Source organism: Somniosus microcephalus, chromosome 4 (genome assembly GCF_052327205.1).
Source record: "Somniosus microcephalus isolate GS21.2 chromosome 4, FLI_Smic_1.0, whole genome shotgun sequence".
NCBI lineage: Eukaryota > Metazoa > Chordata > Chondrichthyes > Squaliformes > Somniosidae > Somniosus > Somniosus microcephalus.
The window spans coordinates 303,821,068-303,839,383 of NC_140990.1; positions in this window are offsets into that span (position 1 = coordinate 303,821,068).

The window sequence follows — 18,316 nt, forward strand, 5'->3', positions numbered from 1 at the left end:
GCCACAATGAACTCCGCCTGCTCAGTTATCTCACCTATTGTAATCCCACATGTGAATACACCTTTAACTGACAGTGGTCGGCTAGAAGCATAAGAGAATAACTTTCTCTCTGTCTTAGGGACATGTGACTGACACTTAATGTGTTCTGACTTTAATCCTTCCCATGTATTCTCACCTATCACATTATTAGTTGCACCCGAATCAATTAACATTCTCAGGTTTACTCCCCCCACACAAAAGGTAAGTCTCTCTGTCACATTATTTCCAGTAACAGCAAATGCACAGTTATTTTGTTCCTCTACATTGTTCACACTGTGTTTCTTTGTACCCTTTGTGCGGCATACTTTGGAGAAATGATCCTTTCCCTTGCACTTATGACACATTTGTCTGCGTGCTGGGCATTTCGGATCTCTGCCCATGTGGTCTGTGTGTCCACATCTGTAACATTTCCTTTCGTTCCTATCGCCATTTCCCTTTGGTTTCTCTGTTGAGCTTTTCGCATAATACCCTCTTTTCTGTGTAACACGACGAACAGTATCTGTCTCCGTCTTCTCTGCACATAACATGGCTGACATCTGCTCCTCGACGTTTTCACATTGTGAGGCCAATTGTAACGTGCGGGTGAGCGTTAGATCATACCCTTCCTCTAGCAATTTCCTTCGCACATAGGCTGACATGCACCTACTCAGGATAGCGTCTCATATTTGATTATCCGCATCCCCCCCATAAGCACAGTCTTTAGCAGCCTGCCGCAAGCGAGTAGCAAATTGTTGCACAGTCTCACCTGCCTTCTGGGACAACTTATGAAAAGGCTGTCTAGCAAATGCTGTGTTGACCTGGGGCACGAAGTAGTGATTCAAAGCACTAACCGCCGCCGTGCAGTCTGTTGGCTCTCCTGTGTCCGGTAGAGTCGAAAAGATATCCTGGACATCTGGTCCTGCTAGGTGTAGAAGTAGAGCTCTTCTCCTCTGCTTTGTGGCAGCTGTAGAGGTATCATCGATAATGAGTCCTTTGCCATCGGCATAAAGCTCAAAAGACGTTAACCACCTTGTCCATCTCGGACCCAACATGGCTGGCTCAGCGAAACATGCAAAATTTTGAATGCCGGTCTTCTCCATCCTAGCTAACTAAAACTTGGGCAACTACCTTTTTAAAAATGATTCCTGTTCGTTATCCTCATCGCCAATGTTGTATCTATGCTTTAATGCATTCAATCAAGCATGTAGATACGTCGAATTAAATCAGAGTCAGGCAGACAGGCTTATAACTGTGATCTTTACTTTATTGTTAAAATGGCTGACTGCAGCTTTCCCGGGTAATTCCCATAATGCAATGCACATTACATTATTATATTAACTGGTGTTAAACTCGCACATGTCATTACCGTATTGACTGGTGTCAAACTCGCAATCAATACACGACAGGGGCGATAGAAGCCAAGTGAACCTGTGGAATTCTCTACCACAGAAGGCAGTTGAGGCCAATTCATTAAATATATTCAAGAAGGAGTTAGATATATTTCTTAAGGCTAAAGGGATCAAGGGATATGGGGAGAAGGCAGGGACAGGGTACTGAATTGGGATGATCAGCCACGATCTCATTAAATGGCGGAGCAGGCTCGAGGGGCCGAATGGCCTACTCCTGCTCCTATCTTCTATGTTTCTATGTTTGCAGTCGGAGGCGATAATTTGTGCCAGGTGCTAAACTTTGTGCCCGGCCGATAATTGCGCCCCAGATGGGGCGATAACGAATTTCTTCCCCTGAAGGTCATATGTCTCTCCACACACATTTAAAAATGTCCACTGCGTGAACCTTCTGCGGTAGATTTCACAGCTTGGAACTCCTGGGGCATAGCTTTGTGTGATCGGAGTACATATGGAGAAGTCAGGTGTGGAGTTTGCTAAAATGAATGGCTGGAAAATTGTGCAGGCCACAAATCAGCCTCACTGACCTCAAGTTCCCAATATGCATTCCTGCCATGTGAGGATCCGTGCCAGATACACTAACTCATTTAACGTACCCCACTGAGTTCAGTCCACGCAGGCAGCCATGTGAATTTCTAAGAGGAAATGACGAACTGGGGTTGGTAATGTTATCCGGGCTGCGCAGGCACCAGCTGTGCCTGAAGTGACTTCAGTCCTCTTGTCTGATTTGGCTGTTGGAGGCTGAAAACAACAGTGGCAGCAAAGAAGGGTGGCTGAATTTTAGGCAGTGCGCTTGTAAGATGTAAGATTGTATGTAAGCCAACTGCTCGAATGTAAAAATTAGACTCCCCTCTCAGCTCAGACTGAGAGGGCCACTCCCTGCACGTGCTTGAATAAAGATCGCTTGGAACCAGTACACGCTCGTCTCCGTCTGCTTTGGGGCAGAGAGAAATCCCACAACAGTAAGATTCTCTCTTTCATGCTGTTTTACATTTTTCCCAGCAGCATAAGCCACCCATAGTCAAAAGGTCATTGAGTGGGGTTCACAGGTGAAAGCCTATGTCCCACCACTCTGGTCCAGCACACTACATACCCATGGTGCTGAGTGCTGTGACTTCCGATCCTCCAGTGTTGAGATGAGCTGGAAACAGCACCAGTTTTGGACGGAATCACACAATAGTTAGGCACATTTTCACTCCAGAGCACGTAAACTTACAAAGAAGTGGGGCAGGGGAAGGGTGAGAGGAGGCTGGCCGAAGGACTGACTGATCAAACCACGGCTGAATTTTGCCCTCTCTGGAGAATGTTATTCCACTGGGTTTTTTTTGGACCATTGTGATTGTATTGGATCCACTTGGTGTGGTGTAGCAAAGAGAATGTGAGCAAAAGAGGATGAAATTAAAATGATTATTTAATAAACTGTCAGCCAAAAGCCAGGTTTTAAAGGAGAGTGGGAGCGTCTTCTTATCATGTCCATGGACAGTCTATACATAGCCCAGCCAGAACTGGACACATTTTTGCGCCTTGTTGTTGAATTCGGCAAGATCTGCAACAGTGCAGGGTTCCTCTAACGATGAGCATTGCAGGAGATGTTGCATAGTCTGTGCCTCAGTTCCACATTCACAAGTTGTCGGGCTGGTTGAATATCCCCATTTGCTTAGTGACACCTTTGAGCAACCTACACCGGTCCTAAGTCTGTTAAGGCACTTCCAGGTTGCCCAGTTGCAATTAGCTCCTGGGGGAAGGCTTTCATCAGGTAAAATTTCCATCGCTGGGGGTTGTTCAAGACTGGCGAGCCGGTCTTTCCACAAGGCGATGCGGGCTTCAGATGAGGTTGATTGTAATGGAACAACACTGTTCATGAAGCCCTTCCTTGACTTTAGGCGGCTGGGTATAGGTGTGTGACAATGCAGAGGGTGCCTCTCATCTGATGTTTGACGGAGTCGCTCTTTCTTGCTGGCTACCGTTCTTCTTATATCAGGGGGAGCGATACCCGCCAGGATATATAGGCTGTTGGTGTTTGTTGGTTTTAAGCAACCTGTGATAAATCGGCAGCTTGCATTCAGAACGGCATCCATCTTCTTAGCATGAGTAGACCTTTCCCATGCAGGGCATGAGTGGGAGCTGAAATGGGTTAACCTTAGGATAAGGCTATCAGCTTTGTCCTTTATTTAATCATGAAATTTTACACACAAGCGCCCCAGTATTTACCGGGCGGGATTTCCAAGCGGTGGGGAGGTCAACTGGTCAGGAAACTCGGAAGTCCGGGTTTTCCCGAAGGCTGTGGAGTTTTAACTCCTCCTCGACGTGGCGTTCCAGCAGAGTGGGACTCCTGCTCGCACCTCCCAATCTGCCCCAAGGCCGACCTATTTCTCTCGGTAAGCCCCACCACTGTCATTTTCCCGCGTACTCCATCAAATTCTTACGTCCAATTCTGGGCAGGATCATAGAGGAGAATCCAGTCCTGAACATCAACAGATTATTCAGTAACAGAAAGGATTATTTCTGAGCTGCTTTTGCCCTCATACCAACATCTGAATATGTACATGTTCCAGATGGTTACTGGATAGAAAGCAGGAATAGAAAACATAAGAATCTTAGATGATTTTCTCCTCTCTAATCCAATGGTACTGAAGCCTGCAGGTTCGGTCACATAATTCCACACAGAATGGAGATCGAGCCTTTCCAATCTGTATGATTAGCTAGTCACTGGATAAATTCGCTATACCATCAGGACAGCCTGAATTTTTTATCTAAGTGAAATTGAATCTTATTCTTTGCATTTCAGTTTAATATTTCTTAATGTCACAGACCAAATTGAAACAGTCAAAGATACATATAATAAAAGAACATATCAATATCATTGTGCATTTAATATGAGGTCTACTTTACCTTCTGATGTTTATATAGAACACCAATTTATAGCAGAATATAGAACACTAATTCAATGAGATCATGGCTGATCTTAACTCCATCCACCTGCCTTGGCTCCATATCCTTTTATACCCTTGGCTAGCAAAAATCTATTGATCTCAGATTCAAAAATTATTGGCCCAGAAATTCGGGTCGGGGGCTTCCCGCGGGCGTAAGCCCCCGACCTACACTTACCTTGCGCACCGGCCGTTGAGCTGTGGGCCCCCGTGGAATTCCGATCCGGGGCCTGGTCCAGCTGCCGGCGCGCAGTGCTTGCGTATCCCAGGGGCGCAGTTAGTTCGATGCGTCCCCTGGGATCACGTGGGCCATGGAGAGCCAATCGGAGCAGGGACTGCTCCATTCATAAGATTGACAGGAAGAGCTGTCAAAACTTATAAATACTATGGCCCCAAAATAGCACTAAATCTTCAAATACATTTTTTTTTAAATCACATTTTTAAAATAAACTATAAATTACATGAAATAACTATCTTAAACAATAATTTACATTTTTGAAAAAAATAATTTTATTTTCTAACGGGGCTAAAAATAAACTTACCTTGCTTTAAAGTATTTAAAAATAATAAACCTGTGGAAAAAATGTTTTAATTTTAATTAATTCACCACTTACCTTGTAAAAAGCAGGCCTTACGCCTGCTTTTTACATGTCTAACTTCTGCAGACTTACCCTCCCGGGAAAACCTGTAAAAAAAAACTAAGTTTGATGCGCACGCGCAGCCTCTCCTGCGCACGCGTTCGACCTCTGAACCCCTTCGTTCAGGGGAACGGAAGTGCCGGTTTCCCACGCATGCGCAGTGCATGCAGGAAACCGGCACTTCCATTGGGCCTACGGGTGAGTACCTCTTGCGTACTCACCCGTGGAGACCCGAATTTCTGGGCCATTAATTTGAATTAGCAGCTGCAGCTTTTTTGTGGGAGAGATTTCCACACTTCTACCACCTTTGAGTAAAGAAGTTTTTCCTATCTCCTCTCCTGAATGGCCCAGCATTGATTTTAAGGTTATGCCCCCTTGCCCTAGATGCCCCCACTTATCATAGCGCATCGGCAATAGACAGTTTCACAAATCACCACAGCTCTTCTGACCCATCAGGGGTGCCATTTCATGATGTTACCTTAGACGAGACTCTGAAGACAAGGAAAGATACTTACAATATCCAGTATTCATCAGCTAGTGCATTCCTTTCCACGGTGCCTTTCATATTTCAGCAGTTGAGAAAGGTTTAATTATAAAGAATCTTTGCGCACACATAATTCCACATCTAGTACATGAGATATTAAAAACAAAATTGTTCTTTTTTTTGTTTTTCGGTGTTGATTTACAAAAGTGTTAGCATACATACATAGAGCAATGCTAGTTCTCATTAATCAACTGCAGATGGAGTTTGTGTCATCGGTTACTACGCCACAGCGTTAATGTTTCATCGTCATGTGTCAACTGCAAGTGCCATCCTTATGAAGGATGCCATCCACAACACCCATCACTAAATAAACCCTGTACATTTCCACATAGCAACAGCTCAGATTTAAATTTTATGTTGATGTTGTATATTTCATGCAGAAACTCTGGTAAGGCTTCACTGAGGAAAAATTCTTTTCAGCAAGAATTCAGTATTGCACCCTCTCCTGACAGTAAATGGTACAGGCAATATTATGATATAGTGTAATAAATTAAAACTAGAGAGATTTGCTACAGTTGGACATAAGAACATAAGAAATAGGAGCAGGAGTAGGCCATTCGGCTCTTCGAGCCTGCTCCACCATTCAATAAGATCATGGCTGATTTGATCTTGGCCTCAACTCCACGTTCCTGCCCGTTCCCCAGAACTCTTGACTCCCCTGTAGCTCAATATCTGTTTATCTCTGCCTTGAATATATTCACTGACTCCGCCTCCACAGCTCTATGGGGTAAAGAATTCCAAAGATTCACGACCCTCTGAGAGAAGAAATTCCTCCTCATCTCCACCTTAAATGAGCAACCCCTTATTCTGAGACTATAACCCCTAGTTCTAGATTCCCCCACGAGGGGAAACAACCTCTCTGCATCTACCCTGTCAAGCCCTCTCAGTATCTTATATGTTTCAATAAAATCACCTCTAATTCTTCTAAACTCCAATGAGTATAGGCCCAACCTGCCCAACCTTTCCTCATAAGACAACCCTTTCATCTCAGGAATCAACCTAGTGAACCTTCTCTGAACTGCCTTCAATGCAAGTATATCCCTCCTTAAATAAGGGGAACAAAACTGTACGCAGTACTCTAGGTGTGATCTCACCAACGCCCTGTACAGTTGTAGCAAGACTTCCCTACTTTTACGCTCCATCCCACTTGCAATAAAGGCAAATTTGCCTTCCTAATTATTTGCTGTACCTGCATGCTAACTTTATGTGTTTCATGTACGAGGACACCCAAATCCTTCTGTACCATAGCATTCTGTAGTCTCTCTCCATTTAAATAATATTTTGCTTTTCTATTCTTCCTACCAAAGTGGATAACCTCACATTTTCCCACATTATACTCCCCATCTGCCAAATTTTTGCCCACTCACTTAACATTTGCAGACACCTGTGTCCTCCTCATAACTTGCTTTCCCACCTATCTTTGTATCATCAGCAAATTTGGCTACAGTACATTAATATAGATTGTAAATAGTTGAGGCCCCAGCACTGATCCCTGTGCACCCCACTAGTTACAGTTTGCCAACCTGAAAATGACCCATTTATCCCGACTCTCTGTTTTCTGTTAGTTAGCCATGCTAATATATTACCCCCAACTCCGTGAGCTCTTATCTTGAGCAGTAACCTTTTATCTGGCACCTTATCAAGTGCCTTTTGGAAATCCAAATACACGACATCTACTAGTTCCCCTTGATTCACCCTGCTCGTTACATCCTCAAAGATCCCTAATAAATTTGTCAAACACGATTTCCCTTTCATAAAACCATGTTGATTCTGCTTGATTGTACTATGATTTTCTAAATGTCCTGCTACTACTCTCTTAAAAATGGAGTCCTGCATTTTCCCAATGACAAATGTTAGGCTAACTGGCCTATAGTTTCCTGTTTTCGGTCTCCCTCCTTTCTTGAATAGGGGCATTATATTTGCGGTTTTCCAATCCGCTGGGACCTTTCCAGAATCTAGGGAATTTTGGAAGATTACAAGTTGGAGGTGGAACGTAACAAACACTGAGGGTTTCAGTTTTTAAAATAATAAAATGCACGAGCCACAATCCTGGCAATTACGCTGGGATCACACCTACCTGTGCCGGATTCTGTGGGGTCAGTGGGAGGGCACCTCTTGCCTCGGCTGGCAGGCACTCGCCAACTGCACATTGTCAAAAAGAAACTCCAGTACCCATCTACTATCCAGGCCCAGTGCCCAGGCCGTCTCCCGAAGGAACCTTTTCTCTGCCCCTTTCATCTCCCTTGCCAAACTTTCTTCACCAATTAGCTTCTTAATGAAGCTAAATCCTAAACTAGAAGCTAGAATTTATATTTGTTCCTGGGAAGTGGGTGATGTAGGCAAGGTAGCACTGAGGGGAGTAGGAGTCAACCCCGTAGACTGGGACTAGAGTCATGTATAGGCCAGACCAGGTAGGGGTGGCAGGTTCCCTTCCCTGAAGGATATTGGTGAACCAGTTGGATATTTACAGCAATCCAGCAGCTTTCAAGGTCATGTTTTTTGGTGACAGCCCACAAATTACCAGATTTATTGAGTTCAATTTCACAACTTGCAATGGTGGAATTTGAACTGACAACCTCTGATAATCCATTACCTTGGATACAGGAATTCCTTTTGAGTTAATTTACTGTCATTATGCTATAAGCATTATTTCTATTAACATCGTAAAAGCACATTAAAAAAAAAATTGTACACTTCACAGAACAAGTCTGATACAAAAATAAAAGCTCCTAGTTGATCTCCCATGCCATTGCTCATGGACAAGAGCAAAATTATTTTTTTTATTTCTGCCTGTAATTATTCTGCTCTGATCGTCTTCCACCCTTTTACACAGGGCTCCCCCTGTCTCCCTCCCTCTAACTGGTGACTGTCTTCCACTCTTGGTTTCTCTACCTTTCTCACTCCTCATAGCTCTTGCACACTTTCCTTCATTGTCAGGGGCACCATTGGGGCCGTGCAACTCGTGCAATTGCACGGGCACCAGCAGTCAGTCAGTCAGGGGTCATGAGTGGATCCAGTGAAAGGACACCTATGCAATAGTAATAGCTGATCTCTGACTGTTTTGTCAACTTTTATTTATTGCCTATTACGTGCCTTTTCATGATCGTACTTGAGTGCACTTGACGCCAGATTAAGTAGGTAGTATTTGCTATCATTGTCCAGTAGAATGTAGGGACACCAAACTGAACTTTTACCCAGGGCTCCCCCTGCAAGGCCAGCACTGCTCCTGCTTGTTGTTGTTTTTGTATCCTTCTGTTTGTCTCTGATTTGTTTACTCATTCTTTCTACCTATTCTTGCGAGAAAAATAGGCAGATGTTCCTATTACATTTTTGAGTGTGTTCTACTTTTCTTATTCTAGATTCCGCTTTTATATTTTAGATTACTCTCATAGATCAATCCCAACTCCTATGACCATGACACTGCCCAGAAATTCAGGTCTCCACAGGTGAGTATGCATGGGATATGTAGTGTATGTACCCGTCTATCTTTAAGGGAACTATTGAATGTAACCGTTCACCTTTAAGGGAACTACTTTAGGTGTGGCACTATTTGTTTGGCTTCTGTATACTGTAATACCGATAGTGACCACACCAGTATATAAGTGTTGTAGCAGGATTGCTGGGGCAGATTCGCCCGGACCATCGAATAGTAAAGACCTGTTTGCTGTTATTTCTGAAGTCTGTGTATTTATTAACTGCACAACCCACAGACTTTACAGTGGCGACGAGTCCGATCGTACCCTGCGGCAAGATTACCAAAAGCAACGAAGAGCGTCGAAGAGAGACAACCGCCCTCGTCGTGCTACCAAAAGAAAACACGAGGCTGCAACAACAGAAAGCAGGAAGACTAACAACAAAAGCTGTATCAGCAACAGGCACTGACTACCCTTCTGCCACGATGCGGAGTGAGCCGACCAGCAAGAAACAAGGCGGCCGAAGAGACTGTGAGTAGGGGAAGGTGTAGAAGTATCCGGAGGATAAGGGCAGAGCACTCGACCTCGGTCGAGGGGGAGCTGTGCCGGCCAAAAGTCGGGTCCAACGGCGTCGGGTGACAGCCGGACCGCGATCGGCGGGAAAAATCCGGGCAGCGACCGCAGCCACGAAGCGCTGAGCCTGCGAGTAGGCGCGGGAAGAGAAACCCAGCCGCAGCCGGGGAGGGAAACACAGGCCTGCGAGAGGGCTGGGGAGGCGAACGGGAACCGTGCGGGTGAGAGCCGGGTGCGGAGAGAGAGACTGCGAGGAGCCAGTCCAGCGGCTGAGCTGTTCTCCACCAACGGGGTACCCAGGGCCGGTAACACCGAACGTGCGGGTGAGAGAGCGACAGAGCCGGGTACGGAGAGAGAGACTGCGCGAGAGCCAGTCCAGCGGCTGAACTGTCCTCCGTTAACGGGGTGTACCCAGCGCCGGTAGAGCCGTGCGGGCGGGAGGAAAAGACATAGCCGAGTAAGGGGAGCTGTGCGGTAGCCAGCCAGCGGCTGAACCTGTCCGCTGTGGGGGAAGCGTACCCCTTCCACCGGGAAGAAACGCGGGAAGCCGCCATTAGGCGGAGAAGACGCCAGAAGCGGGAAACCGCCATTGAAGTGGGTGGGGCGAGAAGGAAAGAGCGGGAATCCGCCGATTTCGCGGGAAAACCGCCATCTTAGAAACAAACAAGTAAATAAGAATACTTAAAGAAATACTGGTGCTGCTCCCAAGGGAAGAAAGATGCCTAAGCGAGGGAATATTAACGACTTTAATTCTGAAATAGAAGACTGGGCCACGTACGTGGAACGCATAGAGATCTATTGCGAAGCCAACAAAATAGAGGAAGACGACAAGGCGATAACATTGCTAAACTCGATGGGGGCAAAAACATACGGGCTCTTGAAGCATCTAATAGCACCAGCTAAACCAGCGGATCAGACCGTCGAAGAAATTGTGGCTGTGCTGAATGACCACTTGAACCCCACACCGTTGATGCTGGCTGAACGATTCAAATTCTACGCAAGAACGCAGAGGAAAGACGAAAGCAATGCGGAATACTTGGTCGAGCTGCTTCGGCTGGCGAAATACTGCCAGTTCGGAGGGAATCTGACAGAGGCACTGCGGGACAAGTTCGTATGCGGATTGTCCAAAGAAGGAACGCAGAAGCGACTACTGGAAGAAAACGACCTCACACTGGACAGGGCTGTCCTCATAGCTGCATCACACGAAGCCGCAGCGAAAGGGACGGCGGAAATGCAGCTAAAGGCGGCGGCACTCGGGGTGGACCAAATTACTGCGAGCACAACAAAATGCTACCGTTGTGGGAAGACAACGCACGACCAGAATCAATGCTGGTTTAAGAACCAAGAGTGTAGGAAATGTGGCAAACTGGGTCACATCGCGAAGGTATGCCGGTCCGGGAAAAAGACCAACAATCAACGGAAGCCACCACAAGAAAAGTACAACAAGGTACATCAGGTGGCTGAGAAGAGTGCAGACGAACAGAATTCAGACTCAGACCCAAACAACCAGGAGCTGGGTAGTCTGAGAATCCACAATGTGGGGAAAGAGACGGATCTACAAACGATCTGGGTCGTACTAAAAATAGCGGGAGTCCAAGTAAGAATGGAGCTGGACACTGGATCAGCTCTATCAGTCATCAACCAAAGGGACTACCACCGGCTATTCTCTCACATACCTTTAAGAAATACCAAGTTCGTATTACAGACATACACGGGGCAGAACGTATACCCCATGGGGAAAATAAGAGTCAAGGTGAGAGATAGAGGTAAAGAACACCCAAGAATGAATTTGTACGTAGTACCTGAAGGAGGACCACCACTTCTAGGACGGGAGTGGATTAAGAAAATAGATAGGGAATGGCACTACCTAAAAGCCACAATGAGGGAGGACTCGGTGCAAGCGATCAGCTCAGATTCTGAAATGGATGACGATAAGACCAATCCAAATATGGAAGACAAGGCTAAAAGGGACTTGCTGACGATGGGGAAGGAAACACAGACATGCAGAAGGACTTATGTTACCAAGAAGAATAAAGCTGCAGAGCAGAACTCCAGGTTGACAGGGAATTCTGAGCCTGTTCAAGCAAAGGATTCATCCACGATGGAAGAACACCGAGTTCGGACTCAAACTTATGTCAAAGTACGACAACAATTAGAACAGTTGAGTGACCGTCTCATACAAGAGATGAAAAATATGGAAAAGTTCTGGGACACCGAATGGGAGAACCTGGAAAGACTACAGAGACAGCTAGCTCAAGCAGAGAGCGACCATAGAGCCATCGTGGTCAAATATCAATCACATTCCCCTGATGCTGTTCAGGAACTAGAATATTTACAGAATGAACCAAAGGAAGAGGAATCTTCAGGGAGCCAGGATTTTATTCCAGTTCTTCTCTACGACTCCTTACAAGCAGTGTGTGAGAAGTTGAAAGAACAGTATGAACAGGCCCAGGCTACAATTCTGGAGGGGGTTAACTCGGCAGTCTCCGAAAAGCTAGTTTCAGTAGAAGCTTATGAACAACTAAAGGTTGAACATGAGCAAGAAGTCCAAAGGCTGCAGGAAATTCTTGATGAGCTCAAGGCCAAGACAGACTCATCGATAGAAGCTCCATCCATAGATGAGAAATTAGAGGTGAAAATCATGGCAGAGCATGAAAGACAGGATGTCCAAGAACTTATAAAAACATTGAAGGACACCCAAGACAAATATGAGGCGGCAATGACCGAGGTTCAACAACTTGAGGAACAGATTCAACTGGGAATCCTTTCAGTGGAAGAACAGGACACTGTAAGAATGGTCCCTGAACATGAACTAGAGAGCATCAGGGCGCAACTTTTCCGAGCGCTGAAAGCCAAAGTTCAAGAGGAACGTAAGGTGGAAGTATTGGAGAAAGAGGTGGATGAAATGGAGAAGACTCTGATCCACCGTGTTCCCAGGGAAGAGTTAACGGTCAGCCAACTCCTTCATATGCTGCAGGACAAGACTCTGCAAGGGGAACAATCTGAACACGAGCTTCAATCTTCAGGGGGAACGAGTTCGGAGCTCTCAAAAGTCACGGAGATAGCTGAGGTGGCAACACAAATTTTACAAGGATGCCAAAAGTACGTTGAATCATGTCAAGGTGAACAGAAGAATGTGGAAACCGTTACTGCAGTAGAAGGGTTAAATAGCCTGATAACGCAATTACCGATGGAAAGGAAGGTATTGAGCTCACAAATGAGGTCCGTCGTGAAGGAATGGCAGATAACCCAGGAAGAGCGGGATGAATATGAATGCATGAAGAAGGCTTTTCAAGAAAGATGTTTAGGGAAGGAACCACCGTCAGCTAACGTCCAGACGGGTGAGGAGGAAGAAGAAGTCTCTCTAGCGGGCCTAACTCAGGACGAACCCGAATATTACCATGACCTGTTGAGTGACACTGAATCTTACGAGGATGTGGTCTGCCCAGCTTGTGATGAAAACTCTCAAAGTGCTGAAATCCGGATGAAGCACTTAAGGTCTAAGGAACATAGAGAATTGGTGGTGCTACAGCTGGCAGCCGAGAAAGGAGCTCCAAGAGTTTCAAAAAGGCAGAAAAGAAAAAGAAGAAGCAGAAGATAATAACTGTCTAAAATATTAGCACTTCTACCATTCCAGGCGGGACATTACGAAAGGAGCTAAATCAGTTGGAAAACTGGAAAATGTCAAGACAGCCAGTTGGTTGTAAAAGTCCGCACTGCTGGTTCAACAGGACGAAAGTTCAAGCTGCTACGTCAAGAAAAAGGCTATGGAGGAGTCACGCTAGCCAGGTGAACCGGCTACACCAAAGAAATGTTGTTCGGAACGAGTCAAGATCAGAGACTGAATCTATGAACTGTTTCCGCAGAGACTGAACCTGTGAACTGTTTCCACCGAGATTATATTTGTAAATTGTTTTATATGACATTGACTCCACCGAGATTATATCTGTAATTTGTGTTATAGGAAGTTGAAGATATGTATGTTTAACGGGGACTCTGTAAGTAATAAGCTAAAAAAGGAGGATTGTAGTGTATGTACCCGTCTATCTTTAAGGGAACTATTGAATGTAACCGTTCACCTTTAAGGGAACTACTTTAGGTGTGGCACTATTTGTTTGGCTTCTGTATACTGTAATACCGATAGTGACCACACCAGTATATAAGTGTTGTAGCAGGATTGCTGGGGCAGATTCGCCCGGACCTTCGAATAGTAAAGACCTGTTTGCTGTTATTTCTGAAGTCTGTGTATTTATTAACTGCACAACCCACAGACTTTACAGTGGCGACGAGTCCGATCGTACCCTGCGGCAAGATTACCAAAAGCAACGAAGAGCGTCGAAGAGAGACAACCGCCCTCGTCGTGCTACCAAAAGAAAACACGAGGCTGCAACAACAGAAAGCAGGAAGACTAACAACAAAAGCTGTATCAGCAACAGGCACTGACTACCCTTCTGCCACGATGCGGAGTGAGCCGACCAGCAAGAAACAAGGCGGCCGAAGAGACTGTGAGTAGGGGAAGGTGTAGAAGTATCCGGAGGATAAGGGCAGAGCACTCGACCTCGGTCGAGGGGGAGCTGTGCCGGCCAAAAGTCGGGTCCAACGGCGTCGGGTGACAGCCGGACCGCGATCGGCGGGAAAAATCCGGGCAGCGACCGCAGCCACAAAGCGCTGAGCCTGCGAGTAGGCGCGGGAAGAGAAACCCAGCCGCAGCCGGGGAGGGAAACACAGGCCTGCGAGAGGGCTGGGGAGGCGAACGGGAACCGTGCGGGTGAGAGCCGGGCGCGGAGAGAGAGACTGCGAGGAGCCAGTCCAGCGGCTGAGCTGTTCTCCACCAACGGGGTACTCAGAGCCGGCAAAACCGAACGTGCGGGAGTGGGTGAGAGACACAGCCGAAAATGGGGTGAGAGACTGCGCGAGAGCCAGTCCACCGGCTGAGCTGTTCTCCACCAACGGGGTACCCAGGGCCGGTAACACCGAACGTGCGGGTGAGAGAGCGACAGAGCCGGGTACGGAGAGAGAGACTGCGCGAGAGCCAGTCCAGCGGCTGAACTGTCCTCCGTTAACGGGGTGTACCCAGCGCCGGTAGAGCCGTGCGGGCGGGAGGAAAAGACATAGCCGAGTAAGGGGAGCTGTGCGGTAGCCAGCCAGCGGCTGAACCTGTCCGCTGTGGGGGAAGCGTACCCCTTCCACCGGGAAGAAACGCGGGAAGCCGCCATTAGGCGGAGAAGACGCCAGAAGCGGGAAACCGCCATTGAAGTGGGTGGGGCGAGAAGGAAAGAGCGGGAATCCGCCGATTTCGCGGGAAAACCGCCATCTTAGAAACAAACAAGTAAATAAGAATACTTAAAGAAATACTGGTGCTGCTCCCAAGGGAAGAAAGATGCCTAAGCGAGGGAATATTAACGACTTTAATTCTGAAATAGAAGACTGGGCCACGTACGTGGAACGCATAGAGATCTATTGCGAAGCCAACAAAATAGAGGAAGACGACAAGGCGATAACATTGCTAAACTCGATGGGGGCAAAAACATACGGGCTCTTGAAGCATCTAATAGCACCAGCTAAACCAGCGGATCAGACCTTCGAAGAAATTGTGGCTGTGCTGAATGACCACTTGAACCCCACACCGTTGATGCTGGCTGAACGATTCAAATTCTACGCAAGAACGCAGAGGAAAGACGAAAGCAATGCGGAATACTTGGTCGAGCTGCTTCGGCTGGCGAAATACTGCCAGTTCGGAGGGAATCTGACAGAGGCACTGCGGGACAAGTTCGTATGCGGATTGTCCAAAGAAGGAACGCAGAAGCGACTACTGGAAGAAAACGACCTCACACTGGACAGGGCTGTCCTCATAGCTGCATCACATGAAGCCGCAGCGAAAGGGACGGCGGAAATGCAGCTAAAGGCGGCGGCACTCGGGGTGGACCAAATTACTGCGAGCACAACAAAATGCTACCGTTGTGGGAAGACAACGCACGACCAGAATCAATGCTGGTTTAAGAACCAAGAGTGTAGGAAATGTGGCAAACTGGGTCACATCGCGAAGGTATGCCGGTCCGGGAAAAAGACCAACAATCAACGGAAGCCACCACAAGAAAAGTACAACAAGGTACATCAGGTGGCTGAGAAGAGTGCAGACGAACAGAATTCAGACTCAGACCCAAACAACCAGGAGCTGGGTAGTCTGAGAATCCACAATGTGGGGAAAGAGACGGATCTACAAACGATCTGGGTCGTACTAAAAATAGCGGGAGTCCAAGTAAGAATGGAGCTGGACACTGGATCAGCTCTATCAGTCATCAACCAAAGGGACTACCACCGGCTATTCTCTCACATACCTTTAAGAAATACCAAGTTCGTATTACAGACATACACGGGGCAGAACGTATACCCCATGGGGAAAATAAGAGTCAAGGTGAGAGATAGAGGTAAAGAACACCCAAGAATGAATTTGTACGTAGTACCTGAAGGAGGACCACCACTTCTAGGACGGGAGTGGATTAAGAAAATAGATAGGGAATGGCACTACCTAAAAGCCACAATGAGGGAGGACTCGGTGCAAGCGATCAGCTCAGATTCTGAAATGGATGACGATAAGACCAATCCAAATATGGAAGACAAGGCTAAAAGGGACTTGCCGACGATGGGGAAGGAAACACAGACATGCAGAAGGACTTATGTTACCAAGAAGAATAAAGCTGCAGAGCAGAACTCCAGGTTGACAGGGAATTCTGAGCCTGTTCAAGCAAAGGATTCATCCACGATGGAAGAACACCGAGTTCGGACTCAAACTTATGTCAAAGTACGACAACAATTAGAACAGTTGAGTGACCGTCTCATACAAGAGATGAAAAATATGGAAAAGTTCTGGGACACCGAATGGGAGAACCTGGAAAGACTACAGAGACAGCTAGCTCAAGCAGAGAGCGACCATAGAGCCATCGTGGTCAAATACCAATCACATTCCCCTGATGCTGTTCAGGAACTAGAATATTTACAGAATGAACCAAAGGAAGAGGAATCTTCAGGGAGCCAGGATTTTATTCCAGTTCTTCTCTACGACTCCTTACAAGCAGTGTGTGAGAAGTTGAAAGAACAGTATGAACAGGCCCAGGCTACAATTCTGGAGGGGGTTAACTCGGCAGTCTCCGAAAAGCTAGTTTCAGTAGAAGCTTATGAACAACTAAAGGTTGAACATGAGCAAGAAGTCCAAAGGCTGCAGGAAATTCTTGATGAGCTCAAGGCCAAGACAGACTCATCGATAGAAGCTCCATCCATAGATGAGAAATTAGAGGTGAAAATCATGGCAGAGCATGAAAGACAGGATGTCCAAGAACTTATAAAAACATTGAAGGACACCCAAGACAAATATGAGGCGGCAATGACCGAGGTTCAACAACTTGAGGAACAGATTCAACTGGGAATCCTTTCAGTGGAAGAACAGGACACTGTAAGAATGGTCCCTGAACATGAACTAGAGAGCATCAGGGCGCAACTTTTCCGAGCGCTGAAAGCCAAAGTTCAAGAGGAACGTAAGGTGGAAGTATTGGAGAAAGAGGTGGATGAAATGGAGAAGACTCTGATCCACCGTGTTCCCAGGGAAGAGTTAACGGTCAGCCAACTCCTTCATATGCTGCAGGACAAGACTCTGCAAGGGGAACAATCTGAACACGAGCTTCAATCTTCAGGGGGAACGAGTTCGGAGCTCTCAAAAGTCACGGAGATAGCTGAGGTGGCAACACAAATTTTACAAGGATGCCAAAAGTACGTTGAATCATGTCAAGGTGAACAGAAGAATGTGGAAACCGTTACTGCAGTAGAAGGGTTAAATAGCCTGATAACGCAATTACCGATGGAAAGGAAGGTATTGAGCTCACAAATGAGGTCCGTCGTGAAGGAATGGCAGATAACCCAGGAAGAGCGGGATGAATATGAATGCATGAAGAAGGCTTTTCAAGAAAGATGTTTAGGGAAGGAACCACCGTCAGCTAACGTCCAGACGGGTGAGGAGGAAGAAGAAGTCTCTCTAGCGGGCCTAACTCAGGACGAACCCGAATATTACCATGACCTGTTGAGTGACACTGAATCTTACGAGGATGTGGTCTGCCCAGCTTGTGATGAAAACTCTCAAAGTGCTGAAATCCGGATGAAGCACTTAAGGTCTAAGGAACATAGAGAATTGGTGGTGCTACAGCTGGCAGCCGAGAAAGGAGCTCCAAGAGTTTCAAAAAGGCAGAAAAGAAAAAGAAGAAGCAGAAGATAATAACTGTCTAAAATATTAGCACTTCTACCATTCCAGGCGGGACATTACGAAAGGAGCTAAATCAGTTGGAAAACTGGAAAATGTCAAGACAGCCAGTTGGTTGTAAAAGTCCGCACTGCTGGTTCAACAGGACGAAAGTTCAAGCTGCTACGTCAAGAAAAAGGCTATGGAGGAGTCACGCTAGCCAGGTGAACCGGCTACACCAAAGAAATGTTGTTCGGAACGAGTCAAGATCAGAGACTGAATCTATGAACTGTTTCCGCAGAGACTGAACCTGTGAACTGTTTCCACCGAGATTATATTTGTAAATTGTTTTATATGACATTGACTCCACCGAGATTATATCTGTAATTTGTGTTATAGGAAGTTGAAGATATGTATGTTTAACGGGGACTCTGTAAGTAATAAGCTAAAAAAGGAGGATTGTAGTGTATGTACCCGTCTATCTTTAAGGGAACTATTGAATGTAACCGTTCACCTTTAAGGGAACTACTTTAGGTGTGGCACTATTTGTTTGGCTTCTGTATACTG